The 22,038-nt window shown below is 46.6% G+C and overlaps 1 long non-coding RNA gene and 10 other non-coding genes across 11 annotated transcripts; all 11 read right to left on the bottom strand.

The window, feature by feature from the left end:
- Window positions 1-3,326: 3,326 nt before the first annotated feature.
- LOC142248826 (uncharacterized) lies at window positions 3,327-13,411 on the bottom strand. Its single transcript, XR_012724948.1, has 15 exons — window positions 13,368-13,411; window positions 12,849-12,886; window positions 10,779-10,809; window positions 10,531-10,573; window positions 9,580-9,608; window positions 9,348-9,400; window positions 8,040-8,084; window positions 6,986-7,025; window positions 6,727-6,802; window positions 6,301-6,349; window positions 5,446-5,474; window positions 5,238-5,263; window positions 4,350-4,403; window positions 3,943-3,992; window positions 3,327-3,407 (listed from the first exon to the last, which is right to left on the bottom strand). It is a non-coding gene; the product is annotated as an uncharacterized LOC142248826 (long non-coding RNA).
- On the bottom strand, window positions 4,146-4,221 carry LOC142250212 (small nucleolar RNA SNORD47). Its single transcript, XR_012725146.1, has one exon. It is a non-coding gene; the product is annotated as a small nucleolar RNA SNORD47 (small nucleolar RNA).
- LOC142250191 (small nucleolar RNA SNORD75) lies at window positions 4,911-4,972 on the bottom strand. The gene has a single exon (XR_012725127.1). It is a non-coding gene; the product is annotated as a small nucleolar RNA SNORD75 (small nucleolar RNA).
- On the bottom strand, window positions 5,329-5,405 carry LOC142250213 (small nucleolar RNA SNORD47). Its single transcript, XR_012725147.1, has one exon. It is a non-coding gene; the product is annotated as a small nucleolar RNA SNORD47 (small nucleolar RNA).
- LOC142250188 (small nucleolar RNA SNORD78) lies at window positions 5,541-5,603 on the bottom strand. The gene has a single exon (XR_012725124.1). It is a non-coding gene; the product is annotated as a small nucleolar RNA SNORD78 (small nucleolar RNA).
- Window positions 6,876-6,953, bottom strand: LOC142250218 (small nucleolar RNA snR60/Z15/Z230/Z193/J17). The gene has a single exon (XR_012725151.1). It is a non-coding gene; the product is annotated as a small nucleolar RNA snR60/Z15/Z230/Z193/J17 (small nucleolar RNA).
- Window positions 8,151-8,233, bottom strand: LOC142250217 (small nucleolar RNA snR60/Z15/Z230/Z193/J17). Its single transcript, XR_012725150.1, has one exon. It is a non-coding gene; the product is annotated as a small nucleolar RNA snR60/Z15/Z230/Z193/J17 (small nucleolar RNA).
- Window positions 9,466-9,545, bottom strand: LOC142250205 (small nucleolar RNA SNORD79). The gene has a single exon (XR_012725139.1). It is a non-coding gene; the product is annotated as a small nucleolar RNA SNORD79 (small nucleolar RNA).
- Window positions 9,678-9,760, bottom strand: LOC142250216 (small nucleolar RNA snR60/Z15/Z230/Z193/J17). Its single transcript, XR_012725149.1, has one exon. It is a non-coding gene; the product is annotated as a small nucleolar RNA snR60/Z15/Z230/Z193/J17 (small nucleolar RNA).
- Window positions 10,662-10,741, bottom strand: LOC142250206 (small nucleolar RNA SNORD79). The gene has a single exon (XR_012725140.1). It is a non-coding gene; the product is annotated as a small nucleolar RNA SNORD79 (small nucleolar RNA).
- LOC142250214 (small nucleolar RNA SNORD74) lies at window positions 13,007-13,087 on the bottom strand. Its single transcript, XR_012725148.1, has one exon. It is a non-coding gene; the product is annotated as a small nucleolar RNA SNORD74 (small nucleolar RNA).
- Window positions 13,412-22,038: the final 8,627 nt, after the last annotated feature.

Below are 22,038 nucleotides of genomic sequence, written 5' to 3'. Positions count from 1 at the left end.
TACACATGCAGAGTGCGGGAGGGGGCGGAGCCGAGTGGTGAAGTGTCAGCCTCTTTGCACACTGTATCCAGGGTAAATATCGGGTAACTAAAAACAAAGCACTTTTTGCTCGGTTACCCGATATTTATCTTGGATACCAGCTTAGCGCGGGCTCCCTGCACCCGTAACCACTGTAAATATCGGGTAACTAACCAAAGCGCATTGCTTGGTTACCCGATGTTTATCCTGGTTACGGGGGCGGGAAGCCAGAGAGCGCATGCGCAGCGAAATCCTACAGATCACGCTGCTTAAAAAACGTTACATGCTGCGTTGCTCCCGCCCGGCGGTCAGTTAAAGAACGACGCAGCGGATGCAACGCAGCATCATCAGTCACAATCCGTCACTAATAGAAGTCTATGGGGAAAAACAGGATTCCTGCAAAATATTTTGCAGGATACCGTAATTCCTCAAGGCTACGGATTGTGACTGATGCAAAACAACGGAAATGTGAACTTAGCCTAAGGCTATGTGCGCACTAGAGCAAAATACCCGCGGATTTACCCGCGGATTTGCCGCGGAAATTTCTTGAGAAATGTCTGCAATCTTTGTGCAGACATTTCCCATGAAATTCTATGAGAAAAAAAAAAAGCTGTGCGCACTGGTGCGGATTTTTCTCAAGAAAGTTTCGGTGCGGAAATTTCTCGAGAAACTTTCTTGAGAAAATGAACATGTCCATTAAATCCGCAGGTATCCCGCGGATTTCTGCAGTACAGCCTGCAAAAATCCGCAGGGAACCACCCGCGGGAAAATCGCGGCAAATCCGCGGTAAATCCGCATGCGGTTTTGCCGCGGATTTTTTCCGGAGTTCAGCAAATCTTCACTCCCAGAAGTTTCTCGAGAAGATTTTCTCGAGAAACTTCACATCTCTAGTGCGCACATAGCCTTAGTCGTTCAAAGGAACAGGTCATGTAAAAAAAAAAAAAAAAAATACTATTACCATGCAGCTATGGGGTTATCTGCTGTTTATTAGTGTTTTGACGGCCACACTGAAAGCCCACCAGCCAGAAGGAGATGAACGTTATTCCCTGGGCAGCCTCGGACTTCAGTCACAGCGGAGAGGCAGTCAGAGCTTCAGTCACAGGGGAGCGGCCGTCAGAGCTTCAGTCACAGGGGAGCGGCCGTCAGAGCTTCAGTCACAGGGGAGCGGCCGTCAGAGCTTCAGTCACAGGGGAGCGGCCGTCAGAGCTTCAGTCACAGGGGAGCGGCCGTCAGAGCTTCAGTCACAGGGGAGCGGCCGTCAGAGCTTCAGTCACAGGGGAGCGGCCGTCAGAGCTTCAGTCACAGGGGAGCGGCCGTCAGAGCTTCAGTCACAGGGGAGCGGCCGTCAGAGCTTCAGTCACAGGGGAGCGGCCGTCAGAGCTTCAGTCACAGGGGAGCGGCCGTCAGAGCTTCAGTCACAGGGGAGCGGCCGTCAGAGCTTCAGTCACAGGGGAGCGGCCGTCAGAGCTTCAGTCACAGGGGAGCGGCCGGAGGAGCTTCAGTCACAGGGGAGCGGCCGGGGGAGCTTCAGTCACAGGGGAGCAGCCGGGGGAGCTTCAGTCATAGGGGAGCGGCCGGAGGAGCTTCAGTCATAGGGGAGCGGCCGGAGGAGCTTCAGTCATAGGGAAGTGGCCAGGGGAGCTTCAGTCACAGCGGAGCAGCGCCCCTGGCATCAACAGCCCCTCAGCAATGCATTAGTACAGAGCCAAAATTTTTCAGTCCTCATTGTATAGTGCAAGGCCCTTCCAATAGTGTCATTTTTAGTGTAGACAATAACAAAAACCGTAAGGTCTCTTGCTGTGGGCTTGTATTATTTATTTTTTTTTTTGGTAAAATAACCAAAAAGACTGTGTATATTTTTTTGTGTGCATTTTTTCCTTTTTGGGTGCAGCCAAGCTTTTTAATGTTGGTTTGAAGCATTGTAGCTCCCATCCTGTCTGGTGCCTGTAGTGTACACCCAGTGCCTGACTTAATTTTATGGGCCTCACCAGTAGGCGGTAAGCCACCACAATGGACTACACGTGACTGGTGCCTTGTAAAATTCTCCTCAGTGTGCATTTATAGGCAGCCATTCCTCATGGTTGGAAGGTGTGGCACTAGTCAGCGTTCTGCTTTCATCAAGGAGTCTGCTTCACCATGGGAGCCGACACTAAATTCTCTTCATGGCCCTCACTGTGTATAAGATTGTCATTTAGATGGATGAAACCTCACACACTCAGTTGGCTAGCTGCAGATGGGCATGGTTTCAGCCATATTAACAGGGATCCATGGAACCAACTTTTTGGTGAGAAGCGCCGTACCTGCCCAGCATTATTGCAGATATTGTTTTTTGGGATTTGACAGCATGCAGCACTCTATTCTGTAGTAAGCTGATGGGATTCATGAACTGTGTGGCTGCTCCAACAAGGACTTTAGTAGAAGAGAGTTAAAAAAAAAAACCCCTATGTATGCATTTTTATTATTATTTTTTTTTTTGGGGGGGGGGGGGAAATAAAGCCCCTTATCTGCAATATCTGGGTGTACAGTTACCCCCAATACTAGACCAGGGCTGCAATACAATGAACCTCTGCCTGCCTCAGATCCTCTACCTATCAGAGGAATGATATCCTGCTTATTGAAAGCAATTCTTAGCCAGAAGCATTAGTTTACAAAATCAATAGAGAAACCTTGAGTCGCGAAACGAAAAATGTGTTCCCCATCTCAGAATAGACTAATTTCTATACCCTACCAATGGTCTTTCACTTCTGACCAGGTCATGAATATTTGGCAATTGCTGAACCATTTTAGGCCACTGTCCTTATGTAGTAAACTATTGCTCATTCATTACCTCGATTTAGTAAAATAAAATGTTTGTGATCAGGACAAGGGTGGGGAAACCACATAACTGGCTGCCATGATGACCATTGTGGGGCTGAGCAGGTTTATAAAACATGTAGTACCTGCAGCACAGTGGTTAGCACTGTAGTCTTGTGGTGGCTCAGTGGTTAGCACTGCAGTCTTGCAGCGCTGGGGTCCTGGGTTCAAATCCCACCAAGAACACCATCTGCAAGGAGTTTGTATGTTCTCCCCGTGTTTGCATGGGTTTCTTCCAGGTTCTCTGGTTTCCTCCCACACTCAAGACATACAGAGAGATCCCCAATGGGGACAGTGTCCCTGCTGTATGTACAGTGTTCCTGTATGTAAAGTGCTGCGGAATATGATAGCGCTATATGAAGATTTATTTATTTAGTACCTGCAAAGATGTAACTACACGTTTCACCTTACCAACAATTAATATTTGCAATAACGAACAAAAAACTTTATTCTTTAAAAAAGTCACTTTATTATCAAACATCAGCTATTCTATCCATGATGGTCCTGTAACTCATGAGACCACAGATCTTCAGCTCCTAAAACAAGAAGTGACACTGTTAGTGATCAGCATTACCCATACACACTTACAGGTGACAGCTTTGGTGCGGGGTGTCAGTACTTTTGTTTTCATCTTTGTATCAGGGAGAGAGTTCAAAGTAACTGTCATCATTCCTCCCCACAGCATTCAATGCAAAAGCCAATAAAAAGGTTAAAAAAGGTTGTCCACTACTTTAACATTGATGACTAAGGATAGACCTTCACGGTCTGATCATCCGGGGTCCAACACACCCACTGATCAGCCGCTCTGTGTCAGAAAGTGCAGTCTTCGGATATTGGCCGGGTAAGACACATCCACCTCCTATTGCTTTATATAGGAGGCAGATGTGCAGTACCCGGCTGCTAGCAGAAATGGAAACAGCTCCAGAACCAACCATTTTTGGCTATCTGCAGCCATCGCCAGCACTGAGCTGATCGGTGGATGTGCCGGATGTCGGACCCCAGCAGATCAGACATTGAGGGCAGTTCATCAATGTAAAAGTACTGGACAACCCCTTTAACATTGTTACATACCATAAGTGGATTGTGTGCAGGTCTCATCTCCGTGGTTTATCATGTCACACCTGGAAAATTAAAGAAAACAAAAAAAAAAGTCAGTCAAGTCATAGTCACTTAGAACTAAATAGAACTTGACACATCTAGTGGAAGAAATAAAACCCCCTTTAAAGCAAATAAGGCCAATGTATCATTGCATAATGCCAGAGCTCTCCCGCTATAGCCTCAGAAATAAATGGAACGGTTGATGATTATATCAGTATAGATCATATGGCAGAATCGGTTTCATCACTGGTTATAGGGGTTTAGAGCAGCATTGGGTGGGGATTTTCTAAATTGCCATGGTTTACAGTATAGGAGTATAAGTGGAGAAGACTGTCTGCAGAAGATCCGCTAGATGAATCACAAGCTTCCTGACAACGTACCATGAAAACCAAGTCCAGTCCCGTGCCCTGGAGTGAATGCTGACAAATTGAGGCCTGTAAGAAAAGAAGACAGGTTGTAATAAGTACAATATTCTTACCAGCTAGAGTAACAAAAAAAAAAAATATATATATATATATATATTTTTCACTGCTGTATGATTAACATCTTAATGTCCCATTACATCACAAAGCATGACGTTGACTTTAGAGCAGGCTCAGAAGCAGAGCCCAACTTATATAGCCAGGAATTATATATGATAGATTGGGGTGCCCTTCAATCACCAACAGTGGCATAAGCAGCATGATCCAACCAGCATAATAGTTCAGGTGCCCATCGGCTCCCCTATGCCACTATCACAAGAAGCCAATGTGTTTATATAGCAGGGGGCCAGTTCAATGCCCATGTGGCCATCATGCGATTGTTTTGGTGATTTACACCCTGGTTCAACTCCCCTAGAGAACAGGGGAAAATTGAAAGGAGAAGAGAAAAAAAAAAAAGTGGCCAAAACGGGATAAGGTTAAAATCCTCATTAATAGAATAGAGGGGCGGCCACAAACATAAGCCTCAGCATTAGTGTTGTCAGAAATCACTTCTGTCCACTACTCTTAAACCATCATCGGCTTATATCGGATCAGAGTCTCCATTTCTTAAACCGTTTAACTGATTCCATCAAGGGGTTTCTGAAACTAGAAAACCACCATTTAGTGGTCAACAGAAAATATTGCAATCTTAAAAATTCTCTGTGGGCATTATCTGGTAAAAGCTCAGTGCCAATACCACAACCTCTCGACAAGCATTGTATAGGTTCTCTCCATGGGGAAAAAAAAAAAAGAAATAAAATGTGAACTTAAGACATAACCGTTCACACTTTGCAGGTGCAGCCTTACCTAGTGCAGCATCTTCAGACTCTGACCTGCAAGAATAGGAGGTGAAGGATTAGAGTCGTTTATGGCCGGAGTCTTGCATTTATCCAGGCAGGTTCTCAGACAAAAGTGGAACGGTTAAAGATGTAATCATCCTTAATCATATGGCAGAATCAGTTTCATCACTGTAACCAAGACTTCCAACTAAAGCTATACAAACACTTGTACTTACCAGGTTTAGCCGCACTGCACATTCACAACCTACAATTAGAAAAGCAGGTCAGTGCTGCCAATCACAGGTAACAGATGGTAATAAGGGTCAGGGGTCATATCAGTACTTAGGTTATTCCACATATTGTTTCAGGTCAGACATTTGAAGCATCATTATAACCCCAAGATCACACATCGTGTCCTGAATTATTGGGTATTGCAATGTACACAGCCATGTCGGCCCTTTAAGACAACCTGAGTCAATACTGCAGCATGTAGGCAAAGTACCTTGTGGGCAGTGGGCACCCAACTGGGGTACAATTAAGATATATGCTACAGAATTGTGCAGCCATTAGCCACAACTTTAAATAGGATAGGTAATCTGTGTCAAAGTATTGGAAAATCTAAGGATAGGTAATCAATGTCTGATCGGCCAAGGTCCAACACCCCATACCCTCAATCAGGTGTTCTTGGTCTCGGCAGCCAGAAATTCTCAGCTTCGGCACTGCGCCGTCTTCCGATAGTGGCAATAGCCAGGTACTGCTCATCCGCCCCCTATTAGAATGGAAGGCCTATGTGCAGCAGCACCCGGCTGCTATCCGAAGACTGATCTGTGCTGAAGCTGAGCATTTCCAGCTGCCGGGACCGAGAACACCTGATTTGTGAGGCTATGGGGTGTCAGACTCCGGCCGATCAGACATTTATGACTTATCCTAAGGATAGGTCATTAACCTCAAAGTAGTGGACAACCACTTAAGATTTTGGTCTTAATCACCATAGCAGAACACACCCCGACTAGAAGTGGTGGTGTCTAGAGACGTGAGATGTACGGGCCTGTTCTGCCCAAGTGTGAGTGATTATGGGCGACATTACCTACCTGGTGCAGTGACAGATTCTTCATCTTGCAGGACATACAAGCTGCAGCCCTAGAAGAAGACAGATTATCAAGTTACACAGTGTTTAGTAATAATCCCACTGAAGAGCAATGTTACACAGCCTGTATCAGTGTGGATAAAGTTATCCTCACAAGTAATTGGAGACCTGCTTCACAAATCATCATTTACAGACTACTGCAACCAGACATTAAGATGACACTTGCCAGCATCAACTAGACCGGGAACTTCCCCAACAGTCAAGTAGGCATGGAGGGAGGCTAAAAATGACGGATCTCTAATTTAATGGTATGTATTAAAGGGATCTCAGCATTATTACATTGCAAGACAGCAGAACTGGGCCTCCAATAGGCGCCATAGTTTTGGAATCTGGTGGAGTCTTTGCAAGGCATGCTGGATTATACACTCACCGATAGGGCTCTGGATACAGGGCAGACTACAGATCTACACATTCCTCTTCATAGGTGGCTTCTTAGATACAGGACACTGAAGAAAAATAGATAAAATAGATGTAATTAGTTACAGTAGTGGGACCACAAGACAAGAAGACATCCACCTCGGGAGGATTCAGATAGGAGCGAAAGACTGTTCTTCACAGAAGATCAGCTGAACTATGTTTTCATCACAACATCCTCCAGAACCAGTGCAGACTTGTCAGATTGTACTTACCGGATATATCAGTCCAGACCGCTCAAACAACAAGTGAGGTCTGCAAAGAAAAAAAAAAAAAAGTTAACATTGGTTACATTATTTTAGATGCATCAGTGTTAAGTGCCATTTTTTGGAAATGAGAGATTGAAGGCCAGCAACGTGACCATTTATTTTGCAAGCACACATTGTACGGCTGACGAGTCAGATAGAGCTAATAACAAACCTCCATGGGGAAGTCAAGTTTGTTAATAAAAATCATCATGTAACCGTATCTAGTAAAGGCTTCTAGGCAGAGTATAGTTTGCAAATCCACAAGCATTAAAGAAGTGGTGACATTTACTACTTGACATTAGTGTGATGACCGAGGCACTGCGAGGTTTACCAATAGTGATATATGGGGCAGATTTTATTTGGTTCATAGCAACATAGTTAAAATGTGAGTTTTCAAACTAATTGCCAATAATGTGCAGGGGCCAATTCTAATTTACTGCCCAATCATTGCAAAGGGGTGAATCCCATGTGTGCACACAGGAGAACGTACCTGCGGACATTTCTGCATGTTCACGCAGCAGCTCCCCAGAAATCCACAGCTATCTATTGCTGCGGTATATCTGTGGCGTTGTTGTGGTAAACCTGTGGCAACCGTGCGGAATTCCCGCCCTGTATCTCCATAGTGGAGGAGCGGACATTCAGCATGAATAATTTACATGCGGTTATGTGCTGCTGCGGAAAATCCGCAGCCGCAAATACCGCAGCATTTATACAGCACTCCCCAAATCCCATAGGGTAACATTGGTAGTGTATGTACTTGCGTAAACCCACGGATTTATCTGGAAAATCTAGAAAACTCGGGGGAAGAGGGGGGGGGGGGGATGGGGGTCCATGGCAAAATCTGCAGTTACTTTCTCCCGTGGACACAGCCTTAAAGCAAACACATCCTACATTTTGCAGTCTAGTCCCATAGATACATCTAATTTAAGGCCAAGTAGTAGGGAACTTTGTATGCCGCATCTTGTAGACCCCCAAGTCCTCTAATTCAGTGAATCAAAAAGAGTACACCTCAAATACTCACTGCCAAATCCACAGGCATCTTCATCCTCAACTTCACGATGGTGACCTGCAATATAGACAATGTAATTTTACAAAGGGTTCTGCAGCCAACAATGTTGTTACATCATGTCCATAGACACATCAGATAGGAGCGAAAGACATAATAGTTCTTCATCAGTGGTCATCTGCTGAACTATGTGATCATCATTGTGTCTGAAGAAGTTTTAGATTAACTGGTAATATTAGCCCAAATGGTATAAAAAGTAGCCACAGAACTGATGTACATTTCACCGCAGCAAGAAATTCATAAGGTGCATCAAATACAAGTCTTCTGCAATTACCCCATGCAAATTTTTTTATTTTTTTTATGATCTAAAATAGTTACTTGCATGTGATACAATTCTAGGCAATCTGTTTAAATTTGATTTCTTTTGGTTGCAAACCTAAGGATTAATGTTCTCCCTGCAGCTGCTCAGTGGGTGGCACTAGGGCAGGGAGTATGGTGTAATCACCCACGTGTGCATGCCAAGGGGCAGATCACTAAAGGACTATTCAGTATGATTACACCACTCGAGATTGCTCATGGTACCCAGCACCACCTGTTGGCCAAATTGAGCAGCTGCAGGGAGAACACAGCTGCAGATTCCCTGCAGTGTTTTTTTGCTTTTGCAAACACTTAAGGGGTGGTTCACAAGTTAACACATCGATATATGTTGAGAAACGGTGTTGCCACTATTGTCTGTGTGCAGAGCTATTGAGGTCCGCTCATCCCCTTCGCGTGACCTGCGGGCTCTGACCTCTGATGTCAGGTCAACTTCCTGTTGACCTGACACTACCAAGGCGGCCCCAGTCTTCCTGAGTGACTGAATGTGGGCGGAGTTTCAAGACTCATCACAGCCCAGCATTGCTCCCGTTTGCAGCGCTCTGCAGTGAGTAGGGAGATGCTGTGCAATGAAACTCCAACCACAGTCCACTCAGGAAGACTGTGGCCGGCCGCGGTGATATCAGGTCAACGTGACATTACCGGACAGCAGATGTCAGGGAGCCCGGGAAAGGGGATGAGCAGACCGCACTAGCACAGCCGACAGGCACCATTGACAACACAAGCTATTTGGGAGAAGACTTATTTCTCAAGATAATATCGATATGCCTATGAATACTACTAACTAGTGAACCACCCCTTTAAGAAACTGCTAATGGCTGCACTGTGTAGTAATGCACTATTTATCCTGGCTTACAGATTTTGTGCACACAAAATATAAATATAAATTTTCTATTATATTTAAAATACATCACAAGGCATTTCATGAAGAGAATTGTTGATACAAACCTAGTACAGAGTCCACCATCATGGATCTATAGGTCCTGGATGCCAAATGTTGTCTAAAAGCAAAAAGACAACCCCATGAATAAGCAGCACACGCTCCTTACTCCAACCCATCTCCCTGCAGTGTATCAGTGTAAGAGACGTCCCTCATTCTTTTTCAGAGAGATTCCCATTGATTATATTAAGTCATCATGTACACAATTATATATCCATATATCACACTCCATAAACTTACCCATATGCCCATGCATAATGACTTCTGGCCTAGGGAAAATAATAAAACTACATTACAACAGATTCTGAAGCCTAATAGTCATTATGTCACATCCATTATAGACACATCAGATAGGAGCGAAAGACATAATAGTTCTTCATCAGTGGTCATCTGCTGAACTATGTGATCATCATTGTGTCTGACAGGTCAACCAATAATGGACTGGTCTAATAGTATAACTACAGGGACTGCAAACTAGTTGCATAGTTTCTCATCATCAACAGCTGTGCGTATAGAAACATACAGGGTAACGGGCGCAGCATGTGCCACTCCCTGCCGCAGCATGTGCCACTCCCTGCCGCAGCATGTGCCACTCCCTGCCGCAGCATGTGCCACTCCCTGCCGCAGCATGTGCCACTCCCTGCCGCAGCATGTGCCACTCCCTGCCGCAGCATGTGCCACTCCCTGCCGCAGCATGTGCCACTCCCTGCCGCAGCATGTGCCACTCCCTGCCGCAGCATGTGCCACTCCCTGCCGCAGCATGTGCCACTCCCTGCCGCAGCATGTGCCACTCCCTGCCGCAGCATGTGCCACTCCCTGCCGCAGCATGTGCCACTCCCTGCCGCAGCATGTGCCACTCCCTGCCGCAGCATGTGCCACTCCCTGCCGCAGCATGTGCCACTCCCTGCCGCAGCATGTGCCACTCCCTGCCGCAGCATGTGCCACTCCCTGCCGCAGCATGTGCCACTCCCTGCCGCAGCATGTGCCACTCCCTGCCGCAGCATGTGCCACTCCCTGCCGCAGCATGTGCCACTCCCTGCCGCAGCATGTGCCACTCCCTGCCGCAGCAGACTCAATTCTGCAACCATTGACATAGGTGGGGTGCATAGTAATGCACCACTAAGCCATGCCGGCCATACGACGAGGCTTTCATTGAAATGTGCGACATGATTGAGAGTTTGGGACACCCACCTTCTAGTTCAGAACCCGCCGTCTTGGGGTCTTGGCCACTAGCCTTGATGTAAGGAAAAAAAAAAATAAAAAAAAAATCATAAGACCATATGAATTAACAGCGCACACTACTTATCCAACTCCATTCCCTGCAGTGTATCAGTACAAGAGTCGTCCCTCATTCTATCTCAGAGAGATTCCCATTGATTATATCACTTCATCACGTACACCATTACTAGATATCCAGTTATCACAAGCAGTAAATGTACCTATATGCCCATCGCTCGCTGGACTCTTCACCTGGGAGAAAAAAAAAAAAAAAATATTACAAAGCGGAAATGTCTGTTCACAGCGTAAGAATATCCAGTATCTAATGCCTCAGAATAAGTACTGGTGGTAAGCTCTCTCGTCATCCTGACAGTCAAGAGTAGCAAATGGCGTCATCAGCGGCATTAGATCAGCCCTGTGCAGATGGATAGTTTCCAGGACCCAACCAAACATTGGTCGATACTATCCCAACTGGACAGATTGGGCCCAAATCAAGACCAGCGTTCTTATTTCCAGTCTTGAGGTGATGCGTTGGAATCGGAAGCTCCCGATTCATGAAGAGGCATTGAATGAGCAGCATTCGCCTCACCACAAATCCTACTCTAGTCCCTGCTGGAGTAAGATTTATGGCACAGCGTCATATTTGATGAGCGGTGGTCACTATGATCTGGCCCATTTTGGAGGTGGCTAGGTATTAAATGCATTAAAGTGGCTTAAACTGATTACTAAAGTTTTCCCTCCACATGATGGCTTCCTTGGTGGTTTATGCTTTGGGGCACATGAGGTGGGGCAGTCATTGTACAGACTCTTTTGGAGCTATGCACCGCATACTGTACCCACTGCAAGAAAAGAGCTGGCATGTGCTGCAGTAATAAGCTTTTATTGTATATACGCAAAGTACCAGTTTAGGGCACTTTAGTAATTTATTATAAGTGGCCAAACCATCAAAGATATCACAGATCTCAGGTTTACAAAGTCAAAGATTAGAGAATTTGCATTATTGTCAGGACCAAAAATGTATTTATAATGAAACACTTTACGCCAGGAGAAACATCTGGCCGCTGGTCAGAGAGGACATTGAAATCTATGGGTAGCAACACATCCAGGAGGAGTATACTACTAAATGCCACCCTTACATTCATGAGAGATCATGTTTTACAAAGACCTAAGTCACCACTGCTTTAAGAGAATATAGGATCCCAACAGGTTACAATTTTTTCATTGCTTAGGTTTACAGGTCTCCAATGTAATCCCAGCAGCAACCCATTTTCTAGCAAGGAGCAGGCACTTACAAGCTCTTTGCTATAGAGCCTGTCTGCGTTGCTTTGGTGTTGGCCAAATCTGCTGGACCCAGTTTCAGGAAAACATCCAATCACAGAATAGGGTTACATCCGAGTCCAAAATGTCAATATGATTAATATTACCATTTACAGGACCAAAAAGTCAGCTACTTGTTTTAGTCCTATGGGAGTGAATGAGAGCCATTGGCTACTAAGTAAACTACAGCTCCATTCAAACTTTGAATCCCCTATCCTCAGAACCAATGGGGTCCCAGGTATCAAATACACACACGCAATAGATTACATTAATTTAAAGGGAACTCTTCACCAGGTTTCCTTCATATAAACTGCCACCACCACTGAGCCCTTATATACAGCATTCCAGAATACAGGCCGCTCTATATATCAATTTCATTATATACCCACCTACAGGGCGGTTCGGTGGGAATCGCTGTTATGTATCCAGCACCTACTCTGCTTGCAATCACAGTTTTTCTTGCTCCATGTGAATGACACGTCCACTGTGAGCCAGTGTCCTCCATTGCACACTTCTCTCTGACCCGCTGAAGGCAGAACAAAGCACTGCAGTGCCCAGGTGTAAGGAAAGGTCAAAGAGTGCTATGGCACTACAATACTTTCCTCTGCCTTTGGCAGGGAAGCAAGAAGTGCACAATGGAGATCTGTGTGGATGATGTAGGACAAATCATCCACACTCAGCAGGTAAGTAGACCGACGATCGCAAGAAGAGAAGGCGCCAGACCGCAGGGGAGTAAAATAAAAGAACTTTTACGTTACACAGAGCGGCCTGGGCTCTTATATACAGTATTCTGGAATGCTGTATATAAAGCCTCACTGGTGGTGGCCGCAGCGGATGAGACAAATCTGGTGACAGGTTCCCTTTAAATGAGCACAGCCCCAATAAAGGAGGATCTGAGATTAAACATAGCAGAATTAAGCAAGAAGCATAATGTACAGATGCATGTCAGGAGCAGAACTGCAGATCCAACTTACAGCATGCATCAGCAAGTCCATGTCAAGGCTTCAAGTATCTAAGGAAAAAAAAATAAAAATATTATACATACAGTCTCAGTCTGGCAGCAATATAAATGAATGCTGCCCACAGGAGCCCCCCTCCGCCGCTGCCCACAGGAGCCCCCCTCCGCAATATTGCAGCCTGGTCAGAGCTGTTGGTAATCATCATTATGTCTCTGATGTCCCTACCAACATAGCTTTCATCACAATCAGGCAAATCAGAGAATATAAACCTGAATTTCCAGCAGGTTATTATATTAGTAACAGAAATCACCATACTCCCATTATCAACCGAGGTACAAGCAGGTGAAGGGTTAACAGCATGGCCGCGCAGATGGCGAGCAGGGAGCCGCACAATCCGGGCCCATCCTGCTGCAGGAGAGGAGCAGCGCGGCGGCCGAGAGAGGGAGAAGCAGGAGGGAGACGGGAGACACGTGACCAGAGACATATTAACGCCATATAGACGACCCCCAGAGCATTCAGGCCAGTGACACTCACCTACCCCAGCCTGTGACCGGTACGAAAAGGACGGCCCAGAGCCGCGGCAGCAGATTATATATCAAACTGAATACCGGATGTGACGTCATATAGAATCCCGGATGTGGCATGTAGAAGGTGGAGCCTCTCTTTAGAATTGTCGCCTGCTATAGTAAGCGCCATATTGTTGGTTTTAAAAGTTGAAAACTTAACTGTGATTGGGTGACCTATGTGTAGGGTGGCGCCTGCAATAACCAGCACCCCATGCACTATGGCTCCGCAGCTCCAAACTAATGGCTAGAAAAACATGGGCGTGACCGGTTTGGTTAGTGGGAGTGGCCGGGTAGGTTGGTGGGCGTGGTGGTTTCCTCCCGTCCACCATAATGATGCAAAGGGCCCCTACACTCTCCTATTTGGGATTTTCTTACCCTCAAATTACCGCTTCTATCCTAAACTCCATGACCACGTGGTCTTAAAAGCAATAATGTTGCTGCTTCCTGGTATCCGCTATATTGTAGAGGCCCCGCCCCCTCGTGGTCACATGGGCATGACGTCGTAGAGGCCCCTTAGCGCACAAGGATTTCGTTTCCATTCCCCAACCAATATGGCTCCCAGTCGCCCCGCCTCCACAACGTGACGGAAGTAACAGGGAGGCAGAGTTCACTTCCGGGTGAAGGCGGCAGGAGAGTGAAGGTATTTTGACATAGCACTTCCGGAGCGCTGTGTTCCGGCGGCGGCCCCGTCCCGGCCCGTCCGCGCCCCCCGGAGGTAGGTGGCAGAATTCAGAAGGGAGGGGAGAGTCCTCGGGGGGTGGGAGCGCAGGGCGCGGCCTGAGGAGCTTACACGTCATTATCCCGGGGGGGGGAGGGACCAGTCCATCTGCAGCCCGCCCCCTGCCACCCCAGACAGCTGTGCCCGGTGCTCCACCCTGCCACAGCAGCCCGTGTGCTGAGATGTGTGAGGCCAAAGGCCAGCGCTGCACAGCTGCACCCCCAGCCTGCCAGAGAATGCTGGGAGTAGTAGTTCCCCAGCAGCCAGAGAGGCACAGGCTGCCCCAGGGTCACAGCTCGTATGGGGGCGAAGAATGGCGCCCTATAGATTATGGGGGGCTCTGGAATACGGCTGCGCCCGTCCAGTGATACTTCAGTGTTGTCCTTAGGGTCCGGCGTCAATTTTTGAGTCACTTTGCAAAAAAATAATACAAACCTGTTGCAAATCCTGTACGACTTTGCCCCTGCGGACGCGTTCGGGGACATTTTTTTTCTTTCTTTTACTTTTTTTGTATTTCGTGCTAAAAATAATTCTTGCATTTGGATTTCATTAAACAAATACTCCTTTGTGTTGCATTATCTATTGGTGGCTGCAGAACGAGTTAACTAAGAATCTGTCAGTGAGCTCAGTGTGAGGGGAGGTTTTGTGAACTCTTTTATCTCTCTTTTTTTTTCTCTTAGTGGCTCTTAGCTAATTTATGACCACTGAAAGTGGAGCTCAACTTAATCAGAGGAGCTCAGAAAAGAACAAAGAGTTAAAAGCTCTGCAGTCCAACAGAGCTCACTGACAGATCCTTACTTAACTCATTCTGCAGCCAGCCATAGTTAATGCAACACAGAGGATGTAGAAGGCAGGCGCCGCAAAGTTTTTAACGTAACAGAATTTCAAAGATCGTTTTTAGCCCCAGATGCATTAAATACAAATAAATAATCTCTCCATAGGTGCTGTGTTCACACTGTGTCATTTTTTTCAGCATTTTTGCACTTTATTATTGTTTTCGATGATGATAAAGAAAACACAGCAAAAACGCTGAAAGAATTGATATTCTGCTTCTTTCAAAAACGCAGAAGTTTCCATTTTAGTCAAGAAACAAAAACAATGGTGTGCGGAGATTGCTGGAATCTCATAGGTTTTGCTGATGCTGTAAAAATCAGTTTTTAATTTGCATAAAACTACTGAAAACAACATGCAAAAAAACCTGCAGCAGAAATGGAACATAGCCTTAATGTAACCTAAAGTCATAACAATGCATAGAAACCCTGCAGTAGGTGAATAGTATAGTATGACTATGTAAAACTATAATAACTAGTGATGAGCGGGCACTACCATGCTCGCAGTCTCCATACTCGTAACTAGTGATGAACAGGCACTACCATGCTCGCAGGCTCCATACTCGTAACTAGTGATGAGCGGGCACTACCATGCTCGGGGGCTCCATACTCGTAACTAGTGATGAGCGGGCACTACCATGCTTGGGTGCTCAGTACTGGTAACTAGTGATGAGTGAGCACTACCATGCTCAGGTGCTCAGTACTGGTAACTAGTGATGAGCGGGCACTACCATGCTCGGGTGCTCTGTACTCGTAACTAGTGATGAGTGAGCACTACCATGCTCAGGTACTTGGTACTCGTAACTAGTGATGAGTGAGCACTACCATGCTCAGGTGCTCAGTACTCGTAACTAATGATGAGCGGGCACTACCATGCTCAGGTGCTCTGTACTCGTAACTAGTGATGAGTGAGCACTACCACGCTCGGGTGCTCGATACTCATAACTAGTCATGAGCGGGCACTACCGTGCTCGGGTGCTCTGTACTCGTAACTAGTGATGCGTGAGCACTACCGTGCTCGTTTGCTCTGTACTCCTAACTAGTGATGAGCGGGCACTACCATGCTCGGTACTCATAACTAGTGATGAGTGAGCACTACAATGCTCGGGTGCTCAGAACTAATAACTAGTGATGAGCGGGCACTACCATGCTCAGGTGCTCTGTACTGGTAACTAGTGATGAGCGGGCACTACCATGCTCAGGTGCTCTGTACTGGTAACTAGTGATGAGCGGGCACTACCATGCTCGGGTGCTCAGTACTGGTACTAGTGATGAGCGGGCACTACCATGCTCAGGTGCTCTGTACTGGTAACTAGTGATGAGCGAGCACTACCATGCTCAGGTGCTCAGTACTGGTAACTAGTGATGAGCGAGCACTACCATGCTCAGGTGCTCAGTACTCGTAACTAGTGATGAGTGGGCACTACCATGCTCGGGTGCTCAGTACTCATAACTAGTGATGAGCGAGCACTACCATGCTCGGGTGCTCAGTACTCGTAACTAGTGATGAGCGGGCACTACCATGCTCGGGTGCTCAGTACTGGTAACTTGTGATGAGTGGGCACTACCATGCTCGGGTGCTCAGTACTCGTAACTAGTGTTGAGCGAATCCAAACTGTAAAAATGCGGATCTGCGCGGTTTCAGCGTCCGATCTGGATCCGAATTTTTTTTTTCTCCCTCTCCCCTCCCTATCCCCTCCCTCTCTCTCCTCTCTCTCTCTCCCCTCTCTCTCCTCTCTCTCTCTCCCCTCTCTCTCCCCTCTCTCTCTCCCCTCTCTCTCTCCCCTCTCTCTCCCCTCTCTCTCTCTCCTCTCTCTCTCTCCTCTCTCTCTCTCCTCTCTTTCTTTCAGATCCGGACTTCTTTTCCAACTCGCGACGGATCCGCCGGACCCGGATTATTAGAAGTCCGCTCAACTCTACTCGTAACTAGTGATGAGCGAGCACTACCATACTCGGTACTCGTAAATAGTGATGAGCGGGCACTACCACGCTTGGGCGCTCAGAACTGGTAACTAGTGATGAGCGGGCACTACCATGCTCGGTACTCGTAAATAGTGATGAGCGGGCACTACCACGCTTGGGCGCTCAGAACTGGTAACTAGTGATGAGCGGGCACTACCATGCTCGGTACTCGTAAATAGTGATGAGCGGGCACTACCATACTCGGTACTCGTAAATAGTGATGAGCGGGCACTACCATACTCGGTACTCGTAAATAGTGATGAGCGGGCACTACCACGCTTGGGCGCTCAGAACTGGTAACTAGTGATGAGCGGGCACTACCATGCTCGGTACTCGTAAATAGTGATGAGCGGGCACTACCACGCTTGGGCGCTCAGAACTGGTAACTAGTGATGAGCGAGCACTACCATGCTCAGGTGCTCAGTACTGGTAACTAGTGATGAGTGGGCACTACCATGCTCGGGTGCTCAGTACTGGTAACTAGTGATGAGCGGGCACTACCATGCTCGGTACTCGTAAATAGTGATGAGCGGGCACTACCACGCTTGGGCGCTCAGAACTGGTAACTAGTGATGAGCGAGCACTACCATGCTCGGGAGCTCAGTACTGGTAACTAGTGATGAGCGGGCACTACCATGCTCGGGTGCTCAGTACTCGTAACTAGTGATGAGCGGGCACTACCATGCTCGGGTGCTCAGTACTCGTAACTAGTGATGAGCGGGCACTACCATGCTCGGGTGCTCAGTACTCGTAACTAGTGATGAGCGGGCACTACCATGCTCGGGTGCTCAGTACTAGTAACTAGTGATGAGCGAGCACTACCATGCTCAGGTGCTCAGTACTCGTAACTAGTGATGAGTATAATGGAAGTCGCTGGGAAACTTGAGCATTTTTCCGGAAGGAAAAATGTTGGAGTCCCCCCCATTGACTTCAATTATACTCAGGTGGTTGAGTTGCGTCTAAGGCTATGTGCGCACAGTGCGTTTTTCGTGGCGTTTTTCGGGTGCGTTTTTGGCCTTAAAACTGCAGGACTTTGCTTCCCCAGCAAAGTCTATGAGTTTTCATTTTTGCTGTCCGCACACATCTGCTTTTTTTACCTGCGTTTTTGAGTTAAAAAAAAAAATGGACATGTCAGTTCTTTCCTGCGTTTTTCTGCGTTTTCCCCCCATGCAATGCATTGGAAAAACGCAGCAAAACGCAGAGATCAAAAACGCAGACACAAACGCACCAAATCGCGGTAAAAACGCGTGCGTTTTTTTATGCGTTTTTTTTCGACGCAGGTGCGTTTTTGTGCGTTTTTAGCGGCCAAAAACGCAGCGTCAAAAAGACGCAGTGTGCAAACCTAGCCTTACTCTTAAAAAGTCCCGAGTATGGTAGTGGTCACTCATCACTAATAAATGTATAAGGTGCACAAACCAAAGGGGGGGCTCACATCAAAATGTACTGAGTACAGCAAAACCAAACAAATAAGTGCCGCCACTCTTCTTCGAGCTCGCTCACACCACTCTTTTAATCAGATGAATTCTGTCTGATGTTTATTTGACAGCGCTCGGACCAACTATATATAAGGTGCCAGTGATGATCAATGCTTTGTGTTTCTTACGCTGATTCATCATAAAAAAAACCCTCAGCACACTGCCGTATAACACGTCAGTCGGACGAGACTCATCCATTCAAGTGTATGGGTGCATAGAAACATCGGACTGCACCCGGATGACATCCGAGTGAGGAAATCTACGGTTCTATTACTGTAGCCTAAGTGACATACGCGGGTGCACATAAACAGGCGAATTGTACAGTATAAAATTAAAAATCCCATAAATATTCTCATCATAAGACAACTATGGGGACAGAAAAGAGAATTTAGATTATCGTTATCTGATCTGCACCCGAAAGCAAAATGTCATTTGGCCAAAGCTCTTTCGGAACTAGTAATATGGGGAGCTGTTGTTTCTTTAGAGTATATGATAAGATCTTGATTTGCATTTATGCAACGAATGTATTTGAGATTATCTGACCACTGGACCCTGAGAGGGCCTATTTTTGATGTCTCTTCCCTCCCCCTTTTTCCTCTTTTCTCGCTCTTCTTTTCTTTCCCTCTCCCACATTGTTGTTTATTTTGATTTGTAAAAACGCAATAAAAATGGACTAACTATAAAATTAAAAATCCCTCTGTTCTTGGAACTGGAGAGGATCTTTGATTAGGTTACATTTGTTTGTTTTTACACTTAGCACTTTGTAATTCTACCCATTTTTGAACTCAGGATAACCGCTTTACCCTTGCAAAATGTGCAGTAAACGTAGCATCACATTGCAACAATTCACTTTTCTTTTCCATCGATTCATGTTTGTTAGGTTATCTATTCCATATGATATAGCGCAGTCCGCTACCTTATTCTGCGAGAAAGCAACAAAAACATGTAAAATAACGGACGTCAGTGTGAACAGAGCCTAAGGGGTACTTTGAACACTACGACATCGCAAGCCGATTGTAGCGATGCCAAGCGTGATAGTCCCCGCCGCCGTCGCACATGCGATATCTTGTGATAGCTGCCGTAGCGAACATTATCGCTACGCCAGCTTCACATGCACTTAGGCGGCTTTCACACTATGTTTTTTTAACATGCGTCATGAACGTTTTTTAACGCAAAAACGGATCCAGTGCAAATGCGTTTTCATTTCAATGCATTTGCAATGGACTCGCGTCAACATGCGTTCACATGCGTTATTGTGAGGATCCAGCGACTTGCAGTTTTTTAACTTTTTTCAAAAACACTACTTGTAGCGTTTTTGAGCTGCGTCCAAATACTGTTTTTCACTGGATCCTGACTATACTGCACGCAAACGCATGTGAACACTGGCATGCTGATAGACAGAATCCTGCTTGCTCTACTGAGCATGCCCAGAAACCAGCCTGGCGTGATCAGTCTCTCTCTCCCCCTCCCTCTTTCTCCCCCGCCTGAGAGCGGTGGACGCTCGTAACCAAGGTAAATATTGGGTAACCAAGCAAAGCGCTTCGCTTAGTTACCCGATGTTTACCTTGGTTACGTGTGCAGGTAGCAGGCAGCCCGGCTCCTAGCAGCTACGGACACTCGTAACCAAGGTAAATATCAGGTATCCAAGCAAAGCTATTCGCTTAGTTACCCGATGTTTACCTTGGTTACCAGCGTCTGCAGCTGTCAGATGCCAGCTCCCAGTCTATCACGTTCAGTTCCCCTCATTCCCAATCACATGACTTCAATGCCCGCCCATAAACTTCAAGTGGCAGGATCCTGCAAAATAACACATGCGTTTGCATGCGTTTTTCTTTGTAAAAACAGGATCCACTTTTACAGCAAAAAAACGTTCATGACGCATGTTAAAAAAACGTAGTGTGAAAGCAGCCTCACCTGCCCTGCGACGTCGCTGTGGCCAGTGAACCGCCTCCTTCCTAAGGGGGCGGGTCGTGCGGCGTCACAGCGACGTCACACGGCAGGCGGCCAATAGAAGCGCAGGGGCGGAGATGAGCGGGACGTACACATCCCGCCCACCTCCTTCCTTCCGCATTGCAGCCGGGACGCAGGTAAGGAGATGTTCCTCGCTCCTGCGGCTTCACACACAGCGATGTGTGCTGCTGCAGGGGAACGAGGAACAACATCGTAACATCGGTCCTTCCGAAATTATGTTAATGACCGACACTACACCGATCATACAATTTCGACGCTTTTGCGCTCGTTATTCGTAGTAAAAAGGATTCACACACTCCGATGACGACAACGACGCCGGATGTGCGTCACTTTCGATTTGACCCCACCGACATTGCACCTGCGATGTCGTAGTGTGCAAAGTGCCCCTAAGACACTGCCATTAGTGTGTGTTCATATTATTGTGAGTTTTAATCTGTGGCTGCACAGCTCATGTGCCTAGAAATCGATCTCTGCCGCATCGCAGAGTAATGCAGGTGAATGAATCGTTTGGTTTCCATAGCTTGCTGGCCGCCATGTGACCCCATTCACCTGCATTAAAAATTCTGATTTTTCTTTGGCCGTGTGACCTGTGTCTCGGCCATAATCTCCATGTCGTCCCAGATTCAGGTATAATGCAATCTCATTGCACACAGATCTTCCTATAAGACGCCTTCAGCCGTGTCTGCTCTTTGTAGACATGTGCAGCGCGGTTACTTTCCCCTACATCTTACTTGCATGTATCATTGTCTGCGAGAACAGATCGGCAGCTGCGGTGACATCTTTTGTGATAAAATTATTCAGCGCTGGAAAAGCCTCCAGTTCTCATTACAATTTATAATGACTTTTCTCATTTCTGCTGGTAAAGATGAAGCAGAGCTTTGTGTCAGGCCTAAAACTCACTTCCGCAAAAAAAAACGTACGTGTCTTACGGTCCGTTTTTCGGGTCCATGTTCCGTTTTTTAGGGGCGTTTCTCCGGTACGTATGGCATCCATGTGATGGCGTATGCGAGCCGTGTGTGCGTTTGGAATGTCCGTATTGACATAAAATACGTACGTGTGCTGTCCGTGTGCTGTCCGTTTTTAAAGGCCCGCATTCTTACCCAATTAACGATTTTAATCATTCATCATGAGATCCTGGTGTTGTTGTTTGCTTTCAATTGACCTGATAGATTGGAAACAAGTGTTGCAGATTTGGTGATGACAAACGGACACGGACGATACGTGCTGAACACGGACATACTCCGTGTGCGCTCCGTGCAGGCACGGACCCATAGACCAAAGCGGACACACGTACCGTACTTACCACACGGACACACGTTCCGTGTGATTTTACGTGTGTGTGCCATCTACCATTGATTAACATGGGTCTCCGTGTGTACGTGTCTCCGGTACGTGCAAATACGTACCGCACACGTACAAAAAAAACGGATGTGTGTTGCGGGTCTCAAAAGTAGGAAAAAGTGGGATTATTGGGGAAGGGGACGGGTCAAATCACTGGACGCCCACCAATCCTTTGAGTAAAAAAAAGTTCCAATGGAAATTAGTAGAACACACATTTTGTAAAGTGGCCTGTAATGTGTGTCATGATGACCGAAACTTTGAATTTAAATTCTTGGAAGATTTTTCGAAGTTGTGCTATCTGTGAAAAACGTAGATAGCACTTATACACGAAAAATGGACGTC

This window comes from Anomaloglossus baeobatrachus, chromosome 8 (assembly GCF_048569485.1).
Source record: "Anomaloglossus baeobatrachus isolate aAnoBae1 chromosome 8, aAnoBae1.hap1, whole genome shotgun sequence".
Lineage (NCBI taxonomy): Eukaryota > Metazoa > Chordata > Amphibia > Anura > Aromobatidae > Anomaloglossus > Anomaloglossus baeobatrachus.
The sequence above is the reverse complement of the archived record's forward strand: the minus strand, read 5'-3'. Positions and strand labels throughout refer to the sequence as shown.